The sequence below is a fragment of the Schistocerca gregaria genome, chromosome X (assembly GCF_023897955.1).
Source record: "Schistocerca gregaria isolate iqSchGreg1 chromosome X, iqSchGreg1.2, whole genome shotgun sequence".
NCBI classification, from domain to species: domain Eukaryota; kingdom Metazoa; phylum Arthropoda; class Insecta; order Orthoptera; family Acrididae; genus Schistocerca; species Schistocerca gregaria.
In genome coordinates this window covers 106223916-106251888 of record NC_064931.1, presented here as the reverse complement: position 1 = coordinate 106251888, position 27973 = coordinate 106223916, and the positions used below count along the sequence as shown (strand labels likewise).

The window sequence follows — 27973 nt, the reverse complement described above, 5'->3', positions numbered from 1 at the left end:
GTCTTCTATCACTGCATTTTGAATCCCGTTCTCGTCATTAACATAACAGCAAAATCAAAGCAGAAAAAGTCAACTTGCTACTCCTTTTATGTCCTGGCCAAAAGGTGATAATTGAAGGGCTAGCATAGATGCTGTTAGCTTGCACGTGCCCCCACCAAGAGGCTACTACAAGTGGTATTCTGAGTGAAGCTGTGTGACTCAACCACATCCATAAAGTTAGTTATGTCGTGAATGGCAGGCAGCTCACTGTTTGTAAGAAGCCTTCATCTCGCAGCATTAAAAGTCTAACTGTAACAACCCAACTCATGTTTTTGATATTTCCATTGTTTCTATTCAGATGGTTATTTTTTGGCATTCAGCTGTGATTTGTCTCTAAACTTCTTTACTGCTCAGTATAGCCCTGGACAAATGGTATACTAAAACTTGCTAGGTATGGAATCACATGGGGACTAATATAATTTTCCATATTGGTCAAGTTTCTGGATTACACAAAACTCACCAGTCTACACAAAATTTGTCAGGTATCATGCACAAAAGTACAGGCATAAATTTTTAATTATGCACGTATTTGCATACCTTCACTCCTACACAGTAGATGTTCACCCTGAGGTGACAAAAGTCATGGGATACCTCCTAATATTGTGTAGGGTCTTCTTCAGCCTGGAATAGTGCAACAATTCAACGTTGTTGCAAGTCCCCTGCAGAAATACTGAGCCATATAACTATAACTTTCCATTATTGCGAAATTGTTGTCGATGCAGGATTTTGTGCACAAACTGACCTCTTGATAATGTCTCATAAATGTTTTATGGGGTTCATGTAAGGTGGTCTGAATGGCCAAATCATTTGGTTGAATTATCCAGATTGTTCTTCAAACCAATTGCAAACAATTATGGCCAGGTGACATGGCGCATTGTCATCCATAAAAAAATTCCATCGCTGTTTGGTAACAAGTAGCCAAGCATAACCATTTCCAGTCAATGATCAGTCCAGTTTTACCCCAGGACCCAGTTCGTCCATGTAAAAACACCCCCCCCCCCCCCCCACCACCACCACCAGCTTGCACAGTGCCTTGTTGATAACTTGGCCAATTTCATGTCTGATACTTGGACTTTCGGGTAGCAGGTTGCATTGTCCAGGAAATGGAGGACTTGGGAATTTAATTTTTTTTTTTTTCATTTTAGAACTGAAAGAGGTTCAGCCAACCTTCCATAAGATCACTCACAATCCATGCCTATTTATTGCTTCACCATGTGTCTGGAAGCTTACTGATGTCTATCTTTTTACTGCCTCTGCAATCACCAGTGGCTTCTCCATTTCACATAACATGTTTCCACACAGCAGTACAGGGAGTCTTTCACTGGTCATTTTTCCTCTGGTGCACTTTTCACCTTGAATTGCTACAGATTCTGAAGGCAGTACTCGATAAAACAGTCCTGCTTCAACAACAATGAACACGTCTTTGGGGCAATAATTCGCAATTACGTTGTACAGTATTGTCTTCCATTCTATTGGTACTCTTTTCTGCACTTCCTTAGCTTTACCATGCACTTCATACCACAAGATGCTGTACCTAACTTTGTGAAACTGTCCAGACATCCTGTGGCTCCTTAAACTTCGCATTGCAAGCTCTTTAGAGACTTTCAGAGTGCCATTCCCAATGTGGGTTCAGGCCTATCTCTTTAATTTTTTTTTCATTTTCCGTCTTCTTTGCCTTTCTTTTTATTTGCCTGTTCCCTTTTATCCATTCATTCCATATCTTAGGCTTGTTTCTTGAAGTATCACAAATCTGTGTTTTACTGCATTTCAAACACAATACTATTTCAAGCACAAAGAGTTTGTCTTTATATTTGCCTCGATTACCCTAATCTTTCTGTTAAGTGTTAGCAACATATACTTTTTATTTGACATATTATCTCTTGAAGCGCTACGACTCAACTGAAACTGCTATAAAATATTGTAGGTAGCGCATTTCTAGGAATGATTGGCCATGCCAGGTAAAACCATTCTTTAACGGTACAACATGCACCTCTTTCACTGTGTAGACTGCAGCGGTGTGTTCGTAAGTGCGCAATAATATTCGAGTGTGTGCCCACGCACGTGAATAATAATGGAAAATGAGAAATGCTGACAAACAGAGCACTCATGAACTAGACATTTCCTTTGACCTACCAACACAGCGCGTAACTTGTTCATTGTCGCACAGAGCGGCGCGGTTTGATGTCCACACCCACAGCGACATGCTGTGCCCCCTCTTTTTCTTGGTTTTGTGCCACTTGGCAGCACTATCAGGGATGTTACAGTCTTCATGTTAAAAGTAGTGTCCTTGTAGAAACATGAATAACTATTGTATACTGTAATACAATAGTTGCAAAAACAACAATAAAAAGGATGCCAAGTTTAAATGAACGCAAAACTGCCAAGATTAGTGATTTTTTACAGAAGCTCGAACTTTAGCGCGAACTTCAATGGGAGATGCTTATAAAAGTTCCCACAGCGAAACTTTTGTCTCAAAACCTGGCAGAAAATCCAGAGAGATTCTGGTCGAGTGTAAAATATGCTATAGGCAAGACACGGTCAATGCCTTCTCTGCATGATAGCAATGGAAATGCTATCGATGACAGTGCTGCTAAGGCAGAGTTACTAAACACAGCCTTCCAAAATTCCTTCACCAAAGAAGACAAAGTAAATATTCCATAATTCGAATCCAGAACAACTGCCAACATGAGTAACTTAGAAATATATCCGCAGAGTAGTGAAGCAACTTAAATCATTTAATAAAAGCAAGTCTTCTGGTCCACAATGCACACCAACAGATTCCTTTCAGAGTATGCTGATGCAATGACTCCAAATTTGACAATCCTATACAACCGCTCACTTTTCGAAAGATCCGTACCCAAAGACTGGAGAGTTGCACAGGTCACACCAATACTCAACAAAGGCAACAGGAGTAATCCACTAAATTACAGGCCCATATCATTAGCGTAGATATGCAGCAGGATTTTGGAACATATATTGTGTTCGAACATTATGAATTACCTTGAAGAGAATGGTCTACTGATACACAGGCAACATGGATTTAGAGAACATCTGATTTGTGAAACAAAACTAGCTCTTTACTCACATGAAGTGTTGAGTGCTATCGACAAAGGATTTCGAATTGATTCCGTATTTCCGCATTTCCAGAAGACTTTTGACACTGCATCTCACAAACGGCTTTTAATCAAATTGTATGCTAATGGAATATGTTTTAGTTGTGTGACCGGATTCGTGATTTCCTGTTAGAGAGGTCACAGTTCATAGTAACTGACGGAAAGTCACCGAGTAAAACAAGTGATAGTCCCTGTCGTTCCTTACATACTGTACATAAATGATTTAGAAGACACTCTGAGGAGCTGTTTCAGGTTGTTTCCAGATGATGTCGTTTATCATCTAGTAAAGTCATCAATCAAAAGATCAAAACCAACTGTAAAACGATTTAGATAGCCATCTGGTGCGAAAATTGGGAACTGACCCTAAATAACGACAAGTGTGAGGTCATCCACAGGAGTGCTAAAAGGAATCAGTTAAACTTTGGCTATGCAATAATTCAATCAAATCTGAAAGCAGTAAATTCAACTAAATACAGGTACCTAGGGTTACAATTACGAACAACTTAGTTGGAAAGAACTCACACGAAATGTGGGGAAGGCAAATCAAAGACTTTGCTTAATACGCAACAGATCTAGTAACTAGACTGCCTACACTATGAAAATATTTTGTTGACCTCAACCTACATAGGGAGAAAGGATCATCATAATAAAATAAGGGAAATCAGAGTTCCCTAGCGCTATTCAAGAGTGAAATAACAGAAAATTATTGTGAAGGTGGTTTGATGAACTATCCACCAGTTTCCACGTTAGGCACATTTACGCTTTACACAAAAAAAAATTAACACATAAAAGTATACTGAACGCGTCGGGACTGAAATACCTGTATGGTTTGGGCAGATTCCCGAATTATACACATTCTGCTCCATTCAAGTTTTACTGTATTTGGTACTGAATGTAGAATAGCTGCTCCAGAATGATATGTTTATCATGAACCCAATAATGTGCCTACAGAATACATGACTTGTGTTTTCAACAAAATTGGCATTGTGTACAACACAAAAGTAGCAATGACGTTACTCACTTGAGGTTGTGTGCACGCAGTTTTGAAATGGTACAATTCGGAAAAATTGTAAGTAGTGAAATGGAATCAGTGTTCACAAAATTATGGCAACATCTACTGTTGCAACAACAGCACATGGAAAAGCGACAGGAGCTACTGCAGCACCTGCGACAGCACAATGCATTACCAATGTCGCCAACTCCTTTTGCAAGTTTTGTTGAGTTTAAAGAGAAATTTAGAGGAAGACTGAAGATCCTGTTTGACAAATGGTGACTTTCTACAAAGTAATTCTTCAGGCTTTCCCAGTGAGGCATTGTCATGTTAATTAATCGGGTTTCTGTGCTACAAAGTACTTCCAAATTATTGTCACTCCTCCCAGGACCAAGTAGCTTATCATTATATGATATTTTTATTCACAATCTGAACACTTATGCTGACTTTTCAATCCATAACTTGGTGATTATACTATAATCTGATCATTAAGATTAGTCACAGCTAACCGTAGTCTTAATGACAGTGTTACAATTGACCAATTTTACGAAGTAGTGTTGATGGCATCTGAATTACCTGTCCTATGTAACTTTGGAATATGGTGGAAGTACATTGATAACTCCAAATGGCAAAGACTTTTGCCTGTACATATCAAATTGCATTTGTTAAGGAGATATATTCATGTTTCTGTGCCTTGTAGGAACTGCGGTAACTTCACCAGTAGCAACAACCATATTCAGCATACACACCTTTAATTTATTTGGTTTTCAGTTCAATGATTATGTGAACATGGTCTTCATTAGTATAGTATCTATTGATTTTGATATGTTAAGGGAAACCTCCCCCCCCCCCCCCCCCCCCCCCATGAACCATGGACCTTGCCATTGGTGGAGAGGCTTGCGTGCCTCAGCGATACAGATAGCCGTACCGTAGGTGCAACCACAATGGAGGGGTATCTGTTGAGAGGCCAGACAAACGTGTGGTTCCTGAAGAGGGCAGCAGGCTTTTCAGTAGTTGCAGGGGCAACAGTCTGGATGATTGACTGATCTGGCCTTGTAACAATAACCAAAACAGCCTTGCTGTGCTGGTACTGCGAACGGCTGAAAGCAAGGGGAAACTACAGCCGTAATTTTTACCGAGGGCATGCAGCTTTACTGTGTGATTAAATGATGATGGCGTCCTCTTGGGTAAAATATTCCGGATGTAAAATAGTCCCCCATTCGGATCTCCGGGCGGGGACTACTCAAGAGGATGTCGTTATCAGGAGAAAGAAAACTGGCGTTCTATGGATCGGAGCGTGGATTGTCAGATCCCTTAATAGGGCAGGTAGGTTAGAAAATTTAAAAAGGGAAATGGATACGTTAAAGTTAGTTATAGTGGGAATTAGTGAAGTTCGGTGGCAAGAGGAACAAGACTTTTTGTCAGGTGAATACAGGTTTATGAATACAAAATCAAATAGGGGTAATTGCAGGAGTAGGTTTAATAATGAATAGGAAAATAGGAATGTGGGTAAGCTACTACAAACAACATAGTGAACTCATTATTGTGGCCAAGATAGATACGAAGCCCACACCTACTACAGTAGTACAAGTTTATATGCCAACTAGCTCTGCAGATGACAAAGAAATTGAAGAAATGTATGATCAAATAAAAGAAATTATTCAGATAGTGAAGGGTGACGAAAATTTAATAGTCATGGGTGACTGGAATTCGGTAGTAGGAAAAGGGAGAGAAGGAAACGTAGTAGGTGAATATGGACTGGGGCAAAGAAATGAAAGAGGAAGCCGCCTGGTAGAATTTTGCACAGAGCACAACTTAATCATAGGTAACACTTGGTTCAAGAATCATAAAAGAAGGCTGTATACATGGAAGAAGCCTGGAGATACTGACAGGTTTTAGACAGATTATATAATGGTACGACAGAGATTTAGGAACCAGGTTTTAAATTTTAAGACATTTCCAGGGGCAGATGTGGACTCTGACCACAATCTGTTGGTTATGACCTGTAGATTAAAACTGAAGAAACTGCAAAAAGGAGGGAATTTAAGGAGATGGGACCTTGATAAACTAAAAGAACCAGAGGTTGTACGGAGTTTCAAGGAGAGCATAAGGGAGCAATTGACAGGAATGGGGGAAAGAAATACAATAGAAGAAGAATGGGTAGCTTTGAGGGATGAAGTAGTGAAGGCAGCAGAGGATCAAGTAGGTAAAAAGATGAGGGCTAGTAGAAACCCTAGGGTAACATAAGAAATATTGAATTTAATTGATGAAAGGAGAAAATATAAAAATGCAGTAAATGAAGCAGGCAAAAAGGAATACAAACGTCTCAAAAATGAGATCGACAGGAAGTGCAAAATGGCTAAGCAGGCAGGGCTAGAGGACAAATGTAAGGGTGTAGAGGCTTATCTCACTAGGGGTAAGATAGATACTGCCTACAGGAAAATTAAAGAGACCTTTGGAGATAAGAGAACCACTTGTATGAACATCAAGAGCTCAGATGGAAACCCAGTTCTAAGCAAAGAAGGGAAAGCAGAAAGGTGGAAGGAGTATATAGAGGGTCCATACAAGGGCGATGTACTTGAGGACAATATTATGGAAATGGAAGAGGATGTGGATGAAGATGAAATGGGAGATGCGATACTGCATGAAGAGTTTGACAGAGCACTGAAAGACCTGAGTCGAAACAAGGCCCCCGGAGTAGACAACATTCCATTGGAACTACTGACGGCCTTGGGAGAGCCAGTCCTGACAAAACTCTACCATCTGGTGAGCAAGATGTAGGAAACAGGCGAAATACCCTCAGACTTCAAGAAGAATATAATAATTACAATCCCAAAGAAAGCAGCTGTTGACAGATGTGAAAATTACCGAACTATCAGTTTAATAAGTCACAGCTGCAAAATACTAACTCGAGTTCTTTACAGACGAATGGAAAAACTAGTAGAAGCCGACCTTGGGGAAGAGCAGTTTGGATTCCGTAGAAATGTTGGAACACGTGAGGCAATACTGACACTACGACTTATCTTAGAAGCTAGATTAAGGAAGGGCAAACCTACGTTTCTAGCATTTGTAGACTTAGAGAAAGCTTTTGACAATGTTGATTGGAATACTCTCTTTCAAATTCTGAAGGTGGCAGGGGTAAAATACAGGGAGCGAAAGGCTATTTACAATTTGTACAGAAACCAGATGGCAGTTATAAGAGTCGAGGGACATGAAAGGGAAGCAGTGGTTGGGAAAGGAGTGAAACAGGGTTGTAGCGTGTCCCCGATGTTATTCAATCTGTATATTGAACAAGCAGTAAAGGAAACAAAAGAAAAATTCGGAGTAGGTATTAAAATTCATGGAGAAGAAATAAAAACTTTGAGGTTCGCCAATGACATTGTAATTCTGTCAGAGACAGCAAAGGACTTGGAAGAGCAGTTGAACGGAATGGATAGTGTCTTGAAAGGAGGATATAAGATGACCAACAACAAAAGCAAAACAAGGATAATGGAATGTAGTCGAATTAAGTCGGGTGATGCTGAGATAATTAGATTAGGAAGTGAGACACTTAAAGTAGTAAAGGAGTTTTGCTATTTGGGGAGCAAAATAACTGATGATGGTCTAAGCAGAGAAGATATAAAATGTAGACTGCCAATGGCAGGGAAAGCAATTCTGAAGAAGAGAAGTTTGTTAACATCGAGTATAGATTTAAGTGTCTGGAAGTCATTTCTGAAAGTATTTGTATGGAGTATAGCCATGTATGGAAGTGAATCATGGACGATAAATAGTTTGGACAAGAAGAGAATAGAAGCTTTCGAAATGTGGTGCTACAGAAGAATGCTGAAGATTAGATGGGTAGATCACATAACTAATGAGGAAGTATTGAATCGGATTGGGGAGAAGAGAAGTCTGTGGCACAACATGACTAGAAGAAGGGATTGTTTGGTAGGACATGTTCTGAGGCATCAAGGGATCACCAATTCAGTATTGGAGGGCAGCGTGGAGGGTAAAAATCGTAGAGGGAAACCAAGAGATCACTACACTAAGCAGATTCAGAAGGATATAGGTTGCAGTAGGTACTGGGAGATGAAGAAGCTTGCACAGGATAGAGTAGCATGGAGAGCTGCATCAAACCAGTCTCAGGACTGAAGACCACAACAACAACAACAACAACAAGGGAAACCTACAGACAGCTTTTTGAGCCTATTCTTGGGTGCACCATTTTATACCCATTTCTACTAGCCAGCAGTTAACACTTATGACACAAGATAAAAAGCCACAGGGATTAATAAGAATCTGCAGGGGCTTCGAAGCCACCATAAATACCCAGAAGACTACAGATTTACTGATAAGGGATTTAGCTGGAAGCGAATAGTTCTCAAAATTTGATAGCACTCTGTTTTTGCTCATGTGCTGTTGCCCAGAAACCACGACCTGGAAGTTGCTGGTGAATGGTATTTACTATTTTGGCAGGTCTGTATCTGCAATTCCTGTAAGACACGGAGACATGATTGCTACCGCTTAACAAATTCAGTTTGATACGTACAGGCAAAACTGTTCACCACTGGAAGTTACCAGCACTTCCACCATACTCCAAAGTTAATTAGAACAGTTAAGCTATGGTTAATTTCAGGCGTATCAGAACCCACATTGTGCTTGCTCACCATTAATCTGATGACAATAGTTCACAATTATCTTTACTGTATGAGACACAGTCATATCATAAGAAGGTGACATTGTGTCAGTTATATCCACAATGTGGTTACAATTAAAAGTGCATCTACTCACACAGGTCCAGTGTGGGCTGTAATTATCATATCACAGAGAAACTTTGTAGATACTCTTAATGTGTTAATTTGGAATCGCTTTACACTAGGGAAAAAAAAAATAGTCCCAATTTTGGCCACCAGGTGCAAATCTGGTGCTGTGAATGCAAGGAAGAAATATACAGAGAAATGTTTCCATATGTAATGGATTAGGAACAGGAAAGGTCAAACAGGAGAGAAGCGCATAATGTTGGTTTCATTATTAGTCGCTGCTTACACAGTTTGTTCAACACGAGCACAGGAGACATCGATGAGATGCTGCAGCAGTAGAACAATGTGATCAACTGTTGCTCATAGCAGTTCTGATTAAATCTGAGCAACATGTCCCCTTATACTGGCCTTCAGATCATGTAGAAACTGAACGTGTCCCTGGTAAACAAGTTCTTTTAGATAGCCCTAGAGCCAAAAGTCACATGGATTCAGATCAGGTGATCTTGCAAGACCTGCATCTGGAAAACTTCTGGAGATGACATGTTTGTGACAGGTTGCATTAAGCAGATCTTTCACTGGGTGAGTGGCATGAGCTGCTGCCCCAACTTTGAACAAAGAGGTTCTGAAGTCAGGAAAAAGAGGCTGTAGGAGAGTTCTTCAAGGAGGGTATAAAGAAGCTTATGCCATTGCTCATGGCACCTCTCTGTCTGTGTAAGAAACAACAAATACGTCTTTCACATACATAGAAAGGAGACAGTTGCAGACACACCAGCTTGTTCCAGCCACGTGTACACTGGCTGCATACAGAAGCATGTTGAACAGAGCATTCAACATGTCTCATGTAGAACTAAAGAAAGAAGTTAAAATCATGAAACAAATATAACACACCAGGCTGATTTCTTGTCCCATTCCATGCCATCAGTTCTCATTTGTAATTTACAGGGTGGCGTAAGATATTTGTTACCACTTTGTTTTTGAATATAAACTTTATTGTCAATACAATATGAAAGGAACATATGCTACAATAAAGAGCCATCCATGGAGATTTGTTCTAACTCAGCACATGCTCAATATGTCCACCATTTCGTTTGCTAAATTCCTTCAAATGAATACTGAAGTTAGTGATTACCCTATGGCACATGTCTTCCGTAATTTCACTGCAAGCTTGAAGAATAAGTCTTATGAGTTCCATGAAATCACGTGGCCATTTTGGGAAAAAGTCACATGGATTGAGGTCGGGGGGGGGGGGGGGGGGGGGGAGATTTTGTCCATCATTGAAGCAACCTGGAAACATGAGTGAAATGATCCGCATGTCGAAATGCTCATGTAAAAAACTCCAACACAGTGTTTGCATTATGTGGCCTTGCTCCATCTTGCATGAACCACTGCATGTTGAAGGGCAAGGCAGTAGCAAGAAGCTGCGGAATGAAGCTATTGTTCAAAGAAAAAGGGTCCAATAAATCCGTGACTGGAAATTGCTGCCCACACTGTAATCCTCTGAGCATAATGTTGTCGTTCATGAAGCACTTGTGGGTTTTCATTCGCCCAAAAGTGTGCATTTTGTTTAACCACACCGTCTAAATGAAAATGCGCCACTATTGAAAACCAAATGTTGTTGAGAGTTTCTTCCCTATCCTCCGCCCACAGAGCAAACAGTAGTCTCTGCTGCTTGTGTTCTTCAGTGAGCTTCTGTGCACAGGTCATCTTGTATGGGTACGTATAGAGGTCACTTGTAAGAATGCGCTGAACGGAGTGTCTGGATATTCCCAGTTGCACTGCTGCCTTTCTACACGATTTCCCGGGACTTCTCTGTACAGCAACTCTTACTGAATATTCTCCGGCGAACAAACAGGCTTACGCCGAGGTCACTTCGCTTCCAATACTGTTCCTTCCTGTACAAATTTATCGTACAACCTATGGATGGTCTTTTTGCAAGGGACCCATAGTGTGTTAAACTGTTGTCGAAAATGCCTCTGAGTCACAACAAGGTTTTTCGTTTCATAAAAACTAACACAACCGCTGATCGTTGCTGTGTCGTCAGTCTTCCATTGTCAGCCATTGCTGCTTACTAGTCTCCTAGCAGCAGTATCGTGAATTGCACTTCATTTCATAGCTCATTTGTTTTTCCAAGCTCTGCTGGTACTGCTGTAGAGATCCCAGTGGGATATCTAATGTGCGTCGTAAATTGTGAAAGAAACAATTGGCAACACATTTCGTGCGCCACCCTGTATCTTTCTGTCCATAAACAAAAGGTGAATATATGTGCTCTATGGATCACTCCTACTCTCAACCATGAACAACTCCACGTCTAGTGGGGATAACAAATCCCACCACCCTGCAAGAAGCACATAGGGCCAAAAATGCCCAGCCCTGTGCTAGAGTTGCTGAGTTACAGGACCTCGGGCAGCAGGTATCTCTGTCAGGGGTTCTGCGAGGTCACCTACTGCTGGGATATCGAGTACAACTCTGAGGATGTTGACAGACTGATACTCTGCCCGAAGATCGATGAGGACTGGAGGCAACCTACGGTGGCTGCTACACTGACAGGGGGAGGTACTCCACCTCCAGCAGATCCATGCCTGGCAAGCAGTTCTCCTGGGTGAACGATTTTACAGAGCAAGAGTGCAAATTATTTGGCAAGCAACACACAGGTATTGAGAATGTTGCCAGGTACTGCTTGGTGCTTGAAGCAATGGGCAGTCGGTCCCTCCTGCCTGTGAGAATGTTGCCTGTATTACTGAGCTGTGGCAGCCATTGTTCATTGTGATGCAGGCATAGCTGGTTAGCATCAAGTTCCAGGTGCTGCTGACCCTCTGCAATAAATTGTCACCCTTATTTCTCACAATGATGTCTTGCATCCCAAATGTGTGTGTACCCCGACAGTGAAATCTTGATGACATTTGACATGATCCTTGGAACAGGGACACACAGCATTGGTCACAATAGATCAGAGAGACCACAACAATGATGGCCATGCCAGACTGTGCCCTCTGAGACTGTTTTCTTCGATTTTAATGTCCTGACCAATTGGTCAACCTCTGCATTAGATGCTGAACACAATGGCATAGTGGCCAAGTGCTGAATACCATTTCAGTGGCAGAACACTTCACTTTTCTCCAACACAAAGTGGCGACCATCGTCTGCGAATGGGGTACACGGTCCACCCTCAACAGTGAAAGCAACAGAAAAAACACTAACTGTAGTGTGCAATGTCATGGAGAACAACCTAGCCACATAGGGGAAATTAAATAAGATGTCTATCACTAAGAGACACATTGCCCATAAGAAGGGATCAGCAAAATCCGCATACAGTTGGTTGGTTTATGGGGTTGAAGGGAACAGACTGCAAAGGTCATCAGTCCCTGCATCCACGACCGTGTAAACCCGCAAGGAATTAAAACAAGCTACGGAGGTAACAAGGCACGACAAAGAACAAGAAAGACACAGACAAAGACCAGAAAAAAGGGAATTAAAAGCACGCAGAGTTGTACAGTAGTTGGCCGACCAGGGAAACAAAAAAGGAAAAGCAAACCACCAAGAGACACACTAAAAACCCAAATCTAAAACCGTAGGCCAAGGGCCAGACGTAACACGCAAAAGAGACAAACCCTCAGATTGAGCGATAAAAGCCCCCTGCTCAAATAAAACTCAAACCTAAGCCAGCCATTGCAGCTTCATCCGTTAAAAGAGCAGGGAGCGTATCAGGCGCAAACGTCTGTCTGAGCGCCAGTTAAAAACGGACAGTCCAACAAGATGCGGGCCACAGTCAACACTGACCCGCAGCAACATAGAGGTGGGTTCCCACGTCGCAATAAATGACCATGCGTCAGCCAGGTGTGGCCAATGCATAGCCGGCAGAGAACAATGGAGTCCTTGCGAGAGGCTCGCATTGAGGAGCGCCACACACCTGTAGTCTCCTTGATGATCCTAAGTTTGTTGGGTAAAAGCAGGGTGCGCCATTTGTCACACCAGGTACCACGGACTATCTGCTGCAATACGGACTGGAGATCACATTTCTAAAGGCCAATCTCCAGGGCCGGTTGACTGATAGACTGTTTGCCCAGTCTGTCAACCCATTCATTACCTGGGATGCCGACATGAATTGGGGTCCACACAAAAGCCGCGGAGCGGCCGCAATGGGCAAGAGTATGGATGGACTCCTGGACAACCATCACCAGACGAGAGCTAGGAAAACACTGGTCGACAGCTTGTAAAGAGCTCAGGGAGTTGCTACAGATAACGAAGGACTCACCTGAGCAGGAGCGGATATACTCGAGGCTACCAGCTCTGCAGTGAAAACACCGCAGCCATCCAGCAAAGAGTGTTGTTCAGATCAATGCCCAAGAGTAAAACCATAACCAACTTGACCAGCAACCATGGAACCATAGGTATAGACTACGTCAGAGCCGTGAAACGTGGCAAGGATGGAAAGAAAGCGTTGGCGGAGGGCCTCAGAAGGTACTGAGTCATTCGGGCCTTGTGCCAAATCCAGCTGAAGGCATGGGCAGGGCACACATCAAAGGGGTATACAAAAATGGGTCAGGAAAAGAGGTGGGATAGGGAAAAACTCAAGCATAGAGATAAGACACGACGTGAAACGCAATCATACACTCTGACTGGGGCTGCAGTTCTGGAAGATGGACGACTGAGTTGGCGAACAGGAGGCGGTAATTTGAATGCCCCGGCAAGCTAAAAACATGTGCAACATAAGAGGCCAGTAGTCGTTGGCCCTGGATCCACAATGGAGGGACACCAGCCTCCACAAGTAGGCTGTTTACAGGGCTTGTGCGAAAAGCTCCAGTTGGGTGTTGGATCCCGCAGTGAAGTATGGGGTCAAGCAACCGCAACGCGGAAGGCGATGCCGAACCGTAAGCCAGGTTCCTATAATAGAGATGGAGCTGAATCAATGCCTGATACAGTCATAGAAGGGTAGACCGATCGGTGCCCCAGCTCGTGTGACTCAAGCAACGAAGAGCGTTAATATGCCGCCAGTATGTTTCTTTAAGCTACTGAATATGAGGGGGCCAAGTCAAATGGATATCAAATAGCAATTCCAAAAACCGATGCGACTCCACCACAGTAACAGGTTTGCCATCAATATAAAGCCACAGCTCAGGGTGAACAGTGCAATGCCGGCAGAAATGCATGACCCAAGTCTTGGCAGCTGAAAACTGGAAGCCAAGAGATACGACCGAAGACTGCGCCTTGCGGATAGTGTCCTGCAGCTGCCAATTAGCAACTGCAATTCCAGTGGAGCTATAGTACAGGCAAAAGTCATCAGCATACAAAGAAGCTGATATGGACGGTTGGTTGGTTGGTTTGTGAGATAAGGGACCAGACTGCGATGGTCCTTGTTCCAGAACTGCAAACACCCACACTGAATAAACATCAGCCAAAACGAATTAAAATTACACAGAGAGTGACAGTGGTTGGCCAACCATAGAGACAAGAAAGGAAAAGGCAACCACCGAGAAACACACTAAAACTCAGTCTAAAATTGTAGGCCAAAGGCCAGACTCTATATAATAATAATAATAATAAAACCACTCAGATTAAGTGATAAAAACCCCTGCCCAAATAAAACACAAAACTAAGCCTGCCATGCCAGTGTCATTTGTTAAAAGGGCAGGGAGCATGTCAGGCAGCGCGAACATCTGCCTGAGCACAGCTAAAACGGGACACTCCAACAAAATGTGGACTACCATCAAAACGGATCCGCAGCGACATAGAGTTGGGTCCTCACGGCGCAATAAGTGGCCATGCGTCATCCGTGTGTGCCCAATGCGCAGCCGGCATAGGACAACAGACTCCTTGCGAGAGACCTGCATGGATGACTGCCACACAGTCATTGTCTCCTTGATAGCGCGGAGTTTATTGGGTGTGGTCAGATCGCGCCATTCAGCGTCCCATAGCTCCAAAATTTTGCGGCATAAGACTGCTCGCAAATCAGTCTCCGGGAGGCCAATGTCCAGAGTTGGTTCACTGGTGGCCTGTTTGGCCAGGCAGTCAACATGTTCATTGCCCAGGATGCCAACATGACCAGGGGTCCACACAAAGACCACAGAGCAGTCACAACGGGCAAGAGTATGTAGGGACTCCTGGACAGCCATCACCAGACGAGAGCGAGGGAAGCACTGGTCGATACCTCGTAAATAGCTCAGGGAGTTGCTACAAATAACTAAGGACTCACCTGAGCAGGAACGGATGTACTCTAGGTCACGAAAGATGGCGACCAGCTCAGCAGTGAAAACACTGCAGCCAGCCGGCAATGAATGCTGTTCGTAATGGTCCCCTAGAGTGAGAGCATAACCGACACAACCAGCAACCATCGAACCGTCAGTGTAAACAACGCCAAAGCCCTGATACATGGCAAGGTGGAAAGAAAGCGGCGGCAGAGGAACTCCGGAGGGAGTGAGTCCTTCGGGCCCTGTGCCAATTCAAGCCGAAGGCAAGGTCGGGGCACACACCACGGGGGTGCACGCAGGGGGTTCGGAAAGGAGGTGGAAGAGGAAAAACCCCAAGCCCGGAGAGAAGCTCTCTGATGCGGACCGCGATCGTACAACCCGACCGGGACTGATGTTCTGGGAGATAGATGACTGACTGAGGGAACAGGAGATGATAATTTGGATGCCCGGGCATGCTATAAACATGTGTAGCATAAGTGGCCAGTAAACGTTGGTGCCGTAACCGCAGTGGAGGAACACCTGCCTCCACAAGTATGCTGTTCACAGAGCTGGTGGTAAGTCTGATTCCGCTGTGAAGGATTGGGTCCAGCACCTGCAACGCAGAATGGGATGCGGAACCATAAGCCAGGCTCCCATAATCCAGATGGGACTGGATTAATGCCTGGTCGAGCCGTAAGAGGGTAGATCGGTCTGCGCCCCAGCTGGTGTGGCTCAAGCATCGCAGAGCATTAAGATGCCACCAACACATCTGTTTAAGCTGCCGAGTATGCAGAAGCCAAGTCAACTGGGCATCAAAAACCACACCCAGAAACCGATGTGTCTCCACCACACCAAGAGGTTCGCCGTCAAGATATAGGCGCAGCTCAGGGTGAACAGCGCATCGCCGGCAGAAATGCATAACACAGGTCTTGGCAGCCAAAAACTGGAAACCATGCACTACAGCCCAAGACTGTGCCTTGCCGATAGCACCCTGCAGCTGATATTCAGCAGCTGCAATGCCAATGGAGCTATAGTAGAGGCAGAAGTCGTCAGCAAACAAGGAAGCTGAGACAGACGTTCCCACCACTGCAGCGAGCCTGTCAATTGCAATTAAAAACAGGCAGACACTTAAGACAGACGCCTGCGATACCTCATTCTCCTGAACTCGGTGGGAACTATGGGACCCTGCGACTTGCACGCTGAAGGTATGACCCAAGAGAAAATTTCTTATGAAAATCGGCATCGGACCCCGAAGACCCCAACCATGAAGCGTGAGGATGTGATGGCACCATGTCATATCATACGCCTTCCGCATGTCAAAAAAGACAGCGCCGAGGTGCTGATGGTGGGCAAAGGCCGTACGGATGGCTGACTCCAGGCTCACCAGATTGTCGGTGGCAGAGCAGCCTTTACGGAACCCACCCTGTGGTGGGGCCCCGAGACTCTAGTACCCAACTCAGCCACCGGCTCACCATGCAAACTTGCACAGAACGTTGGTGAGGCTAACGGGGTGGTTGCTGTTCACCTCCAATGGGTACTTGCCAGGTTTCAAAACAGGGATAACAATGCTTTCCCGCCATTATGACGGAAACTCACCCTTGACCCAGATACGGTTGTAAAGGTCGAGAAGGCATCGCTGGCAGTCAACTGAGAGGTGTTTCAGCATCTGACAGTGGATGCGATCTGGCCCGGGAGCTATATCAGGGCAAGTGGCTAGGGCACTGTGGAATTCCCACTCACTGAATGGAACATTGTAGGATTCAGGATGGCGGGTGTGAAATGAAAGGGTCCGACGTTCCAACCACTCTTTAATGGAGCGGAAGGCCAGTGGGTAATGCACAGAAGCACAACTGAGAGCAAAATAGTCTGCTAAGCAGTTTGCAATTATGTCAGAGTCAGTACAAATTGCTCCATTCAGTGAGAGGCAGGGACGCTGACAGGGGTCTGATAGCCATAGAGCCGCCTAATCTTGGCCCAAACCTGCGATGGAGGCCAATGGTGGAGAAATACCATTCCCAGCACTCCTGCTTGTGTTGGCGAATGATGCAGCGGGCCCGTTGAAGGCGATGAGGTTTTCTAATGAGGGATGCCATTTGTGACGCTGGAGCACCCACCTGCGATCTTTAATCGCCTTGGCGATCGCAGAAGACCACCAAGGTACAGACCTCCACCGAGGGGACCCAGAAGAACAGGGAATGGCAGATTCTGCACCAGTAATGATGCCAGCGGTGACCGAGTGAACCACTGCAATCAAAGGCTTCATTAGAAAGAGGCTCAATGGCGGCAGTGGAGAAGAACAATTCCCAATCAGCCTTATTCATAGCCCATCTGCAAGAAGAGTGACGTTGTGGCAGTGAAAAAAAGATCAGAAAGTGGTCACTATCACACAGGTTGTCATGCACACTCCATTGGACAGATGGTAAGAGGCTAGGGTTGCATATCGAAAGGTCGATGGTGAAGTACGTGCCATGCGCCACACTGAAATGTGTGAAGGCACCATCATTTAAAATGGAAAGGTCGAGCTGTGTCAATACATTCTCAATGGTGGCGCCTCGACCTGTTGCCACTGACCCACCCCACAGAGGTTTATGGGCGTTGAAGTCATCCAGTAACAGGAAAGGTGGCGGCAAGTGGGCTATCAGCACAGCCAGGACATGCTGTGGGACATCACCATCCAGTGGAAGATCAAGAGTGCAGACAGTAACAGCTTGTGGCGTCCACACCCGAACAGCGACAGCCTCTAAAGGTGTTTGTAGAGGGACAGACTCGCTGTGAAGGGAGTACAGGACATAGATGCACACGCCACCAGATACCTTTTCATAAGCTGCCCGGTTCCTATAATAACCTCGATAGCTACAGAGGGCGGGGGTTCGCATTGCTGGAAACCAAGATTCTTATAGAGCAACGCAGAAGAAATGGTGAAGGCTGAAAAGTTGTCAGAGCTCAGCAAGATGGTGGAAGAAACTGCCGCAGTTCCACTGCAGGATGACATTGTCCATGGCTGAGAAGGGCATGAAGGGACTGGTGAGGCAGATTACGCCACTGGGTCACTTGCTGCCACCGGGTCAGTAGTCGCACGAGTGACATCCATTCCATCCGAGGGTCCGGCAAGATCCAGGTCTTCAGCAGACGCCAGAATCTCGACTTCATCCTCAAATGCTGAGCTTGTAGAAAGCGGTGGGACAGGTGCCACCGCAATGTCAGGAGTCTTCAGAACCTTTTTCTTTTTCTGCTTCTCGCACTGTGCCTTCGGTGGTTCAGGCTGGGAGGGCTTCACTGGGTCAGTCTCAGGGATGGACGACGACCGTGAGGCACTACGACCAGCGACTGGTGGTTGTTTCAGCCACTCGCAGGTGTCCGCTTTTCCGCTGGTCGGAACTTGCGAAGAGGAGTCGAAGAAGTCTTATGCTTCTCTGGCTGGGAAGTGGAAACTAATGTCCCTGATGGATGGGGGGGGGGGGGGGGGGGGCTGTTGCTCCTGAAGTAGATGGAGCAGGAGCAACAGGGAGTGAAGTGCCCCCCACCATCAAGGGGGCAGGTGTGGTCCTTCAACTCTGAGAGCTGACTGGAAGTGTTGAAGCTGATCGAACGGGAGCAGGAGTGACAGTGGCGGCATAAGAAGACGTCATGCGCACAGGATGAAGGAGTTCAAATTTCAGCTTAGCCTCAGTGCAGGTCAGTCGGAGCAGGGTCTTGTATTCCATTATTTTCCTTTCCTTCTGCAGAATTGGACAGTCCAGTGACCAAGGGGGATGGTGCCCCCCACAGTTGACACAGATGGGAGGCGGGGCACATGGAATATCAGGATGGGATGAACGATCACAAACGTGACACATGAGGCTGGAAACACAGCAGGAAGACATATGGGCGAACTTACAACACTTGAAGCACCGCATCAGGGGAGGGATATATGGCTTTACATCACCACCTTGACCTTCTCGGGTAATGTGTCACCCTCGAAGGCCAAGATGAAGGTACCGGTGGCAACTTTATGATCCCTCGGACCCCGGTGAATGCGTCAGACGAAATAGACACCTCATCGCTCTAAGTTGGCGCAGCTCGTCATCGGACTGTAAAAGGAGATCCCTGTGGAAAATAATGCCCTGGACCATATTTAAGCTTTTATGAGGCGTGATAGTAACTGAAACATCCCCCAGCTTCTTACAAGCAAGCAAGGTACATGACTGGGCACAAGATGTTTTTATCAAGACTAAACCGGACCGCATTTTGGACAAGCCCTCCACCTCCCCGAACTTGTCCTCTAAATGCTCTACAAAGAACTGAGGCTTCACGGATACAAAGGATTCCCCATCAGCTCTGGTACAGACGAGATACCGGGGCGAATACGTTTCACTGTCATTCATAGCCTTTCGTTCTTCCCAAGGTGTGGCCAGGGAGGGGAACGATTTGAGGTCATACACGTTAGCTTTAAAATGAGCCCTCGAACACTTAGAGACTGCTGGTGGCTGGCCAACAGCAAGAGATAATGTGCTACGCTTCATTGCGTGTCATCCACCCTGATGCCACCTACTCCGACCAAGTGCCCGCCCCATGGGCACCACCCAACCTCAGCAAGGGCCAACTGGCAGGATAGCCATTGCCGGGAGTCCTGATGTTCCATGAGGATAGGCATCTACTCCTTGGCATACATGGTTAACAACGCAGGCATCAGCAGAGCGATCCCTGTGTTGTCAGGGGGCTACAACCAACAGGGTACATGGCGGCCCCACCACAACGGACTGGCTATCGTGCTGGATGTTAGGTGCAAAAATGTCCAAGGTCATCGTCTCAGCAAAAAGCAACACTGCACAATGCATAGCGGTAATCGTACCCAGGAACGTACCCTTGCCCAAAAGATAGAAAACAAGCGGGACGGCAATACGACGATGGTAAAGCTGGCTATAGGTCTCAATGTAAGATGGACAAAATGCACCATGTAAGGCGCCGTTCCCCAATTGGCTCACTCTTCGGAACAATTTGGAACTATAGGGGTCAAACACGAGAAGGGTCACATAAAGGCCGAAACGTTTGAGACTCCTTTTAGTCGCCTCTTACGACAGGAAGGAATACCGCAAACCTATTCTAACCCCGAACCCGCAGGGGGCTGATATTGATATTCCCACAGTTTGAGCTAGCCCATTGATAGCAACTAAAAAGAGGCAGACACTCAAGACAGAGCCTTGTGGGACCCGATTCTACTGGACTCGGGAGGAACCAACTTGCTTGCGGAAGGAATGAAGAGACAGAAAATTATTGGGAGTGGGCCCCTAAGACGCCATCCATGAAGCGTGGCGAGGACGTGATGGCGCCATGTGTATCATATGCCTTCTGCATGTCAAAAAAGACTGCCACCAGATACTGATGGCAGGCAAACACCGTACAGATTGCAGACTCCAGGCAGACCAGATTATTGGTGGCAGAGCGGCCCTTATAGAACCCACCCTGAGACAGAGCCAGAAGGCCCTGGGACTCAAGGAGCCAACTCAACCTCTGGCTCACCATTCATTAGAGAAACTTGCACAGACCATAGGTGAGGCTAATCAGGTGGTAGCTGTCCACCTGCAGTGGGTTCTTGTCAGGTTTCAACACTGGTATGACGATGCTTTCCCATCACTGTGATGGGAACTAACCCTCAATCCAGATATGGTTGAAAAGGTCTAGGAGGTGCCACTGGCAGTCCACCGAGAGGTGTTTGAGCATCTGATAGTGGATGCGATCTGCCCAGTAGCCATATCAGGGCAAGCAGCTAGGGCACTTTGGGATTCCCACTCACTGAATGGAACATTTATACAATTCGGGGTGGTGTGTATGGAATGAAAGGCTCCGACGTTCCAACTGCTTTTTCAAGGAGCAGAATGCCAGCGGGTAATTTGTAGAAGCAGAGCTCTGAGCATAATGCTATGCTAAGAGTTCTGAAATTGTGTCTGATTCAGTACAGACTGCTCCATTCAGGGAAAGCCCAGGTATGCTGACGGATGTCTGATATCCATTGAGTCGCTTGATCTTGCACCAAACCTGTGAACGAGAGGTATGGGTGCCAATGGTAGAGACATTTCGTTCCCAGCATTCTTGCTTTTGTCGGCAACTAAGGCGTCGGGCTCGGGCACAGAGTCGTTTAAAGGTAATGAGGTGTTCCAACGAGAGGTGTCGCTTATGAAGCTGGAGGGCCCGCCTGTGATCTCTAATCGCCTCAGTGGTCTCTAGTGACCACCAAGGCATAGTCCGCTGCCGAGGAGACCCAGAAGAGGAGGGAATTGCATATTCCACGGCAGAAACGATGCCGGTGGTTATCGTGTGAACCACCACATCAAAGGTGTTATGAGAAAGAGGCTCAAGAATGGCAATGGAGGCTAACGAGCCCCCTTCAGCCTTATTCAAAGCCCATCTGGGGAGGTGCGCAGGTGAGTGACGCTGGGGCAGTGACAGACAGATTGGAAAGTGGTCACTACCACACAAGTCGTCATGCACACCCCATTGGACAGATGGTAGAAGGCCAGGGCTGCAGACCGAAAGGTCAATGGCTGAGTACGTGCCATGCGCCACACCGAAATGTGTGGAGGCACCATTATTGAAGAGAGAAAGGTCGAGCTGTGTCAACACTTTCTCAATGACAGTGCCTTGGCCTGTTGTCACCAATCCACCCCACAAAGGGTTATGGGCATTAAAGTTGCCCAGTAACAGAAAAGGTGCGACAGTTGGACTATCAGCACAGCCAATAGATGCTGTGGGACATCACCATCCGGGGTGAGATAGATACTGCAGACAGTAACAGCCTGAGGTGTCTACATCCCAACAGTGACAGCTAAAGAGAGTTAAGGACATAGACACAGACTCAACCAGATATCTTCACATAAGCTGTCTGATTCTTATAACAACACGAATAGCCACAGAGGGCAGGGGTTCGCATAGCCAGAAACCAAGTTTCCTGGAGAGCAATGCAGAAGAAAGGGTGAAAGCTGCGAAGTTGTTGGAGCTCAGCAAGGTGGTGGAAAAGACCTCCACAATTCCACTAATGGATAATGTGATCGTGAGGCTGGGAAGGCATTGAACATTCAAGGAGGTGGGTTACGCCTCAGGGTCACCTGCATTCACCGACTGATTTCCTGAGAAGTCTATATCCATCGAGCATGAGGATCCAGGTACTCAGTGGATGCCAGAATCTCCACCCCATTCTCAGACACAGAGCTTGAAGGTAGCGGTGGGGTGGGTGTCACCGCAAGTTCCTTAGTCTTAGTGGTCTTCTCCTTGGACTTTTCTTGCTGCTCCTTGAGTTTCCCTGGCTGGTAAGGCTTCACTGATTAAGTTTCTGGGACTGATGAGGATCGTGAAGCCTTGTAACCAGCTGCATTTTGTCACATCAGCCACTGGCGATGTCATCTTTGCCACTGGTGGAGCTCCGGGAATGGTGGGACCCAAGGGACCCCTTCCGAGTGAGAGTGCTGAAGAAGTTGGAAACTAAGACGCTTCTCTGGCTTACAAGTGGCAAGTGGGGACGGATGTCCCTGATGGTTGGGAGGGGAGGGGGGGTGGGTGTTGCTTCCAAAGTAGGTGGTGCAGGAGCAACAGGAAGGGAATTGTGCCCCCCCCCCCCTCCATCAAGGGGCAGTTGTAGTCTTCCAGCTCTGAGAGGTGACTGGGGCACGTGGAGGTGATGGGACCGAAACAGTTGTAGGGGCAGTGTAAGAGGAGGGAATATGAACAGGATGAAGGCGTTCAAACTTCCGCTTAGCCTCAGTGTAGGTCAGTAAGTCCAGGGTCTTTTATTCCATGATTTCATGATTTTCGTCTCTTTCTAGAAAATCCTGCAGTCTGGCGAGCAAGGTGAATGATGCTCTCCGCAGTTGACGCAGATGGGAGGTGGGGCACATGGAGTATTGGGATGTGATGGGCATAAACAATCTCAACATGTGAGCCTGGAAGTACAGCAGGAAGACATATGGCTGGACTTCCAGCACTTAAAGCACCGCATCGGGGGAGAGTCGTAGGGCTTGACATCACAGCAGTAGACCATCACCTTGACCTTCTCAGGCAATGTCTCACCCTCGAAGGCCACGATAAAGGCACTGGTGGCAACCCGATTATCCCTCGGACTCCGATGAATGCACCGGATGAAATGAACACATCGTTGCTCTGAATTGGCGCATAGCTCATCATCAGACTGCAAAAGACGCTCCCTGTGGCATATAATACCCTGAACCATATTTAAGCTTTTATGGGGCGTGACGGTAACAGGAACATCCCGCAACTTGTCACAAGCGAGTAATGCCCGTGACTGGGCAGAGGATGCTGTTTTTATCAAAACTGACTCAGAGCGTATTTTGGACAAGCACTCCACCTCCCCAAACTTTGCCTCTAAATGCCCTACAAAGAACTGAGTCTCCATCGTCATGAAAGATTCCCAATCAGCACTCGTACATACTAGGTACCGGGGTGAATGAGCTTCGCTGCCATCCTTAGACTTTCGTTCCTCCCATGGTGTGGCCAAGGAGGAGAATGATTTGTGGTCATACTTCTGCACACTGAATTGAGTCCTTGAATGCTTAGAGACTGCTGTTGGTTGGCCACCAGCAACAGAAGATGTGCTACACTTCATTGAGTGTCATCCGTCCTGATGCCACCCACTCCGACCAAGAGCCCTCCCCACGGTCGCCACCCAGCCGCAGCAAGAGCCACCTGGCAGGATGGCCATTGCAATGGATCCCAATGCCCCAGGGTGACAGGCATCTACTCCTTGACATAAGTGAGGAGTGACGGCACAGGCGTCAGCACAGCAATCACTGCGTTTCAGATGGCTACAACCAACAGGGTACATGGTGGCCCCACCACAACGGACTGGCTACCGTGCTGGATATCAGGTGCAAAGTAGTCCATGGTTGTTGTCAATGTAGAAAGCAACACTGCATATTGCATGGTGGAAACCGCACTCAGAAATGTATCTTTGCCCAAGAGATGGAGAATGAGCGGGACTGCAATGCGACGATGAGAAAGGGGGCTACAGATCTCAACACACTATGGATATGATGAACAATGTATGGCGCCCTTCTGCAACTGGCTCGCTCTTTGGAAAAAATTTTAAGAATGGAGGTCAAACCCTACAGGGGACCAACACCAAAAGGCCGACACATGAGAGACTCCTTTTAGTTGCATAAAATCCATGGGTGCACTGGTATAGGCCACATAGAAAATTTTTGTGGTGGGCTACCTGGTTGTAAGTACATGCTGAAAAGGCTTACTCCATGCGCTCAATGGCACAATTAACTGCCGGCCAGCAGATGTGTTGCCAGGTCAGTGCTTTCATTTCAGACATCCCCTAATGAGATAGCCAATATTTGCAAAATGCATTGTTGCAATGATCATGGAATAATAATCGGCAATTCTGAATTACTGCAGCTGGTAGTAGGACATCCTTGACAAGGATGCTGTCCAAGGGTAAGTGGACAGAGGGCACATTGACTCCACATGTTAGCAGTGGTACCCTGACAGTGTCTGTTCCGTATTAAGTGGTGACTGAATCAGTAATATTCCAGGCTAACAAGCTTGTCTTATTTTGGGAAATCAAGGATGATCCTAGCTTTCCTACTCTCTAAAATTTGCAACTACAAATGGTAAAATGAAAAGTTCACACAATGGATGCATTACCCCATGTGGTAACTCTGATGAGGAATCCACTATTACATGTTGTACTGCATTGGGACCAACAATTCTGGGTAGTCCCAACATTTGCAGTGATGAAAAGATGAACTAAACTAAAAGCCTCCCAATTTTAAGTACAGACCCAAAAACAATGTTAAAATACTTCTTGCATGAGTTGGGAAGAAAAAGAAATTCAGGAAAATTGTAGGCGAATATCTAGCACATTTAAGGACAAAGAAAAATTGTGAAAGACTGATCAATGCATGTAAAATGTTCCATTTAAAACTGATGTCAACACATTTTTTTTTAAACTTACGGGAAAAGCCAAAACTTGGATATCTCCCAACCTAAACCTAGGAGAATTTCAGCTGGATAACAAAGCCATATTTAAAGGCACATAGTGGAAATTAAGAATGTTAAAATAATCAGAAATGGGGAATTTGATTCACATCATCATCTCCCTACAGTTACAATATGATTTCTCCCATCTAAAACAAAAAATACAACCAAGAAAGTTATCAGATGCAACTCCACTACAGCTGATATCACAACAGAAAACATGGAAAAATTTTGAGAAGCAACTGAGAGAACAAAACAAGATGATTGGCGTGAACCCCAGGTATAAATTAGAAAAGCAGAAGAGAAAGCTTCAGGAGTGGCCAAGAATAAAAAGAGGACATGGTGGAATGTATAGTGTGAAGAAATTGACAAAAAAACTCAGCTTAAGGAAATACAAGATCATTTTACCAAAAATTATACTAGTTTTTACCACACCTTTCAACACGTACTTGGAGAGCATCAAGCAGCAAGTATTTGTTTCGACAATGAAAATGGCAAAATATGATTAAATAACCAAAAAATTGTTAAATACTAGAAAAAAATTTTAGCACGCTTTTAAATAGTCCAATTTAAACAGTTAAATTGGAATTTCCAGCAATATCACAAACTCCGAAGGAAGATCTCCACCCAACAAAGCAAGAAATCCAGGAAGCCATCAAATCACCTAAGAACAGCAAAGCAAGTGGTGCAGACTATAATGCAGTGGAGTTATTGAAATTATCAGAACCAAAGTTTATAAATGAGATACAGCCACTTTTTAGGACATTTGGAAAATTAAAGAGATTCCAGAGGAGCGGAAAATCGCATTAATCTACCTGCTACATAAAATGGAAGAGAAACAAAATGTTTACAATTACAGGGTAGTGTCATTTCTCCCAGTGAATACAAAATAATATAAAAAATTCTCCTGGGCAGTGTGACAGAATGTTTAAACAAGCAATTTCACAGAGAATTTTGGAAGGGAAGAGCCTGCACAGAAGAGATTTTTAACCTAAAATCACTAAATCACCACAGAATGTTAGCCAGCAAACCTAAAATAGTACCACTTACTAACTTAAAAAAAAAAAAATTGATTCAGTAGACAGAGAGACAATAGATTAAAAAAAAATCAGAAAATTTGGTGTTAAAGTACAATTATCAAGCACAATTTATGAAAATCTAACAAAGACGATATCCAAAGTTAAATTTATATGAGAATTATCTCAGCCATTTGAGATAAAAACTGGTGTTAGACAAGGGGATGGTTTATAACCTTTATTGTTTAACTGTATTCTAGAAAAAAAAAACTGTAAGGATCTGAAATTTGGAGCTATGGTATCACAAAATTAAACCAAACGTTCTAGGAAGGAAAACAAATGGAATTAAGGTAAACTACCTGGCTTTTGCAGATGATGTGGCAATATTGCAATACTTTCAGAAAATCTGACAGACACAGTTATTCAAATGAATCTTCTGTAAGAAATAGAAAATGGAACTGGCTTCAAAACTTCAACTAAGAAAACCAAATACATAACAAATATAAAGAAATGCACCAAAAATTCATACAAACACAAATATATAAAATAGAGCACGTAAGTAAATCCAAATATCTTGGAAAAACTATACAACAGAATGAACTAGAAAAATCTGCACCAGATTTAAGAGTTTAATAAACAGTGGAAAGAGCATATGGTTTGTCAAAGAATTTTTACAAGAAATGCATTACTAGAAAAAATAAAACTCAAACACTATACCACAGCAGTACAACCAGAATGTTTATATGCATGTGAATACCTGACAATGAACTGCATGCTGGACAGAGTACAGGTACCTGAAAGACGACTAGTTAGAAAAATAATAAGTACAATACAAACTACAGATGGCTAGAAACCGAGAATTAAAAAGGAGATCTACAAAAAATATAGCGACCATATCAGACGTAATGGCTGAAAGAAGATTAATCGTTTTTGGACATCTCTACCAAATGAATCATAACAGGCTCACAAAACAAATATTTCCGTATTTTTGGAAGAAGATATCAACAGTAAACATTGGCATGGATTACAGAAATAAGGAAAGACCTAGAAAGAAACAACATCAAATTATTGGAAATAACAGACATAAATATTTTCAACAATACAATATTAAATTTAGAGGGCTTTCAATGCAGAAGAAATAAGAAATTGGGAACGACATGGACAGAAGAAAGGAAAAGACAATATGGAGAAAAGATGAAGAAGTACTATAAAAATACAAAACAACAAAGAAAGAAGAGGAATTTAAGTTGTTATGTGATCCTACCTGGTCAATAATGAAATAATAATAATAATAAAGCAGAAACAATCTCTCTACATTTAGTAGGCTGCTTCACGAAAATCAATACTCTACAGTAGACAAACATTTATCTTTCCTTGTAAAACAAGATCACTCCCACATTTATCTTTCCAGTCTTCATAGAGTTGAAAAAGGAAGCCTCATGACAGTTAAGAGGAAATAGAAATCTACACGCATTTGGAAAAGGATCCAAATAACAGATTGAAAACTTTGATGCAATTCAGACACCATATCTCCGAAACACAAATCAATATTTTAAGAGTAATCTACAAATATGACAAAACAAAAGTAGATTACGATTGAAATATAACATTCAAGATCTCATACTTTAAAAACATGCAATGTAAACTGGAATTTTGTGTGTGATATGTGTAAGGTGCAGTCAAATGGAAACAAGAAGATTGAAGAATGTAAATAAATCCCTTATTATTTCCAAAGTAATCTAGATAACTGTTAATAGATTCATCCCACTGTGAGACAAGATGAACTACATGGAGGATGCATTAGGGGTTCCCAGTGAAGCTTCTGCAGCATAGCCGAAACAATCTTGGCAGCATGTGGGCAGACCCTTCTATATGCTAATTCCAGGTTTCAGATTTCCCTTCTTCGCTCAGTACTAGTTTTGCATCTGAGCTCTTGATA

General features: G+C 44.6%; 1 protein-coding gene across 2 annotated transcripts in view; it reads right to left on the bottom strand.

Moving 5' to 3' along the window:
* LOC126299563 (ankyrin repeat domain-containing protein 13C) overlaps positions 1–27973 on the bottom strand; it is a 105048-nt gene that overhangs the window by 43953 nt on the left and 33122 nt on the right. The window lies entirely within an intron of this gene.